Source organism: Ursus maritimus, unplaced genomic scaffold (genome assembly GCF_017311325.1).
Source record: "Ursus maritimus isolate PB19 unplaced genomic scaffold, ASM1731132v1 scaffold_11, whole genome shotgun sequence".
NCBI classification, from domain to species: domain Eukaryota; kingdom Metazoa; phylum Chordata; class Mammalia; order Carnivora; family Ursidae; genus Ursus; species Ursus maritimus.
Genome location: NW_024423453.1, coordinates 72,337,436 through 72,340,803, shown reverse-complemented (window position 1 = coordinate 72,340,803; position 3,368 = coordinate 72,337,436).

Below are 3,368 nucleotides of genomic sequence, written 5' to 3'. Positions count from 1 at the left end.
AGAAGGAAGGTTACATCATGTGGGAAATGCTGGCTGTTTCAACATTGCCAAGAGCTTGGCTTCAATGCTGAGGAGAGGAGAAAAATTCGGTGCACATTAAAGTATGTGGTGGGGGTGTAGATTATTATGTCTTTTCTCCACACCATAGGGGCTTGGTGAGGGGCCCCTGTGTGTGTGTGGGGGGGCACTGTGTCAGGCCCCCAGTAAATAAATGGATCAAGTTCATCTGTCCCGCATGGGCCCCATGGTATGATGGGGACACTTCCCTGGCCATACTGACTATGGCTGGAGGACACTGGCAAGGTAGAAGGAATCACCTCCTTCACTCTTGTACCTCAGTCTTCCCTTCTGTAAAATGGAGAGGGTGGTTCCAGAACACATGGAGAATGATGGCTTCTTCCTAATTTGTATTTCCCAGGTGTATGATTAAAATAAAGCTGTGTTTATGCCCCAGTTTTAAAAAGTCCTAATGCCACAAATTTTAAGATGTAGAACAGATGGCCATAATACTCATATAAAAAATTGACTCTTCACTTGGCCAGAGGATCAATGTAGGTATCTTTCCATCTGTTATAGACTGAATTGTGTCCTCCCAAAATTCTTACAGCAAAAGCCCCAACTTTCAAGGTGGGTGTATTTGGAGAAAGGGATTTTAGGAGATAATTAAGGTTAAATGACATTATAAGAGTGGAGCTCTACCCTGATAGGATTAGTAGTCTTATAAGAAGAGGAAGAATGGAAGATATGTCTTTCCATACTCACACAAGGAGGAAAGGCAACGTGAAGATACAGACAGAAGGCGGCCATTGCCAACCAAGGGGAGAGGCTTCACTCGACACCTTGATTTTGAACTCCTACCTTCCCTAACTGTGACAAAAGTGTTGTTTAAGCTACTCCATCTGGCAGTTCAGGCTGACTGATATACTGCCTTCATCCATTTGGGCTGCCCTAGCAAAGCACCATAGCTTGGGAGGCTAAGAACAGAAGAAATTTATTTCTCACATTATGGAGGTCAGAAGGCCAAAATCAAGGTGCCAGCACGGTCAGGTGAGGGGCCTTCTTCCTGGTTTGCAGCTGACACCATCTTGGTGTGTTCTCACATGGTGGAAGGGGTTAGGGAGCTCTGTGGGCTCTCTTATTAGGGCACTAATCCCATTAGTGACTAGGTGACTTAACCACCTCCCAAAGGCCCTAACTCCTAATACCATCATCTTTGGGGGTTAGGATTTCAATGTATGAATCTTAGGAGATACAAACATTCAGATCATACCCTCCTTGTCGTGACAGCATGTAAATGTGCTTTGACTTAATTAACATGAAGAAAAGGGGTGTGTGTGTGTGTGTGTTCTGCTACTTTAGACAAACACTCTGAGAAACACCATCACTGAATGAGTGAGAGACTCCTTGTTGAGAGTGAGAGGCACCCTTCTCTGTGCTGCAAGGGCCTCATCACAGAGAAGTCCCCTTCCGAGACCCTGATAACATCTGTAACCTCAAGGCCATGTATTCTGTTTCTTGGACCTGCCTGCCCCATTCTCCCACTCCCCAAAGTGGCAAAGACTGGTCCAGCTTTATCTCTGTCTCCTAGCAACCATCCTGGGAAGGTAGAAAGCGAATGATAGGGTCTGGGGATTGGGCTGGGTCAGGAGGGTAGTCAGGAGAGCAGGGACTTGGATACATTTCTGGAAGCCCACATCCTCAGAGTTAGTCAGATGCTTTCTCCTTGGTGTAGTGGTGGGGTGGGGGTGGCATTCATTATTTAACTGTATAATTTCTGTTGACAGAATGGATGGGAAAGTTTCATCAAGCAATTACACAAAGGAGTCTGACTTGTTCCAAAACACAAAGGCGGCAGACAGCAAAAATTAATGTGTGCTTGGGCACTAAGCGTTTGCCTCCACATGTAGTGAAGGAGACATCCCATCCTCCTTCTGAGTTGCTTACAGTGGGGAAGAGAAGGCAGAGTTATTTTCCTTCAAAGTGAGCACAGTTCAAACAAGAAGTGCCCTCTCCCTGTGCCATTCATCCCAGGAAGAGTCCCCTGGGGTTCTGGCTTATCTCTGCTGCCCTGGGAGCCTCTCACTTTGGCCATCTCATACAGACAATCATATTCTGTCTTTCCCTGCCTTTGATATTCATCTTAACTAGAGGCCACCTGAAGGGGAAATGGTGTCACAAAAGGCTGCTTGCATCTGGGAATCAAAGGAGCAGATGGGATGTAGACAGGGACTCTCTTCTTGCCTGCTTCACCGAAGCGATAAGATGAGCCTGTTCCCACTTTCTTTCCCCTTTTTCTTTGCTTCCCTTTTGTTTCCTTTCCTCTCCTTCTCCTTCCTCTTCCCTTCGTCTTTTTGAAGAAGGGCTTGGGGAGGGAGGTTTAGTGATCACACTTACAATTATGAATGTCAGCAGCTACAAATGGGAGTGACAATTTTGTTGGGTGAAAAAGAACAGGATTGTATACCAGTAGGCCAGGGTTTCTATTTCTGGCTTTGCTACTGGGTTGTGTGTGATCCTGAGCAGCTGGGCCTCAGCTGGCTCACTTCTAAAGCATAGGGTTAGACTGATGGCTCTCAGAGCCCCTCGTGGCTCTAACATTCCAGGACTACACCCAGCTGTCTGACACAAATCTCAAGAGACTTAGTGCCTTGGGCCTCCCTCGGTGACTGCCATCACCACAGCAATGTGAATGGGGACAGGGTAAGAGGTCAGGCTGACTCTACTGATTAGTCTTTCTCCAGTGACTCCTAGTAAACACCAGATAGGGGAGCCCTGGGTACAAGACTTACTCTTCCTCCAGTTCTCTTATCCCCATATATTTTTCCTAAATGAAATATCTTTATTATTACTATTAGTATTGAATTATTAAAGTATACATACATGCTGTAAAAAGAAATCCAATTAGAGACATATTTCCAATGAAATTTCCCTATAACCAGATTCATCCATGATGTATATGTTTCCAGAATTTTTCAAAACACACATATAAATATGAAATACATGTGTTTTGATCAGTGGAATTTTAATTCTTGCTTTCATTTTCTGATTAATGGATTGCTGACATGCTGACCACCAGGAGTGTCATAACACAAGAAGAGAAGGGAGCAGCCTTTCCTGAGGGGAGACAGAGAGAGGAGCTGCAAGCCTGGTCCTGTCTTTTGGCATCAGGGATCTGCACACTCTCTCCTAGTGCAGGTTGCATGTAAACTTCAACCTGAAAGAACTTAAGACCTTGTGATGGTTCATTTTATGTGTAAACATGACTGAGCTAAGGAAGGGATGCTCAGGTAACTGGTTAAGCATTATCTCTGGGTATGTCTGTGAGGGTATCTCTGAAAGATATTAGCCTTTGAATCAATAGACTGAGT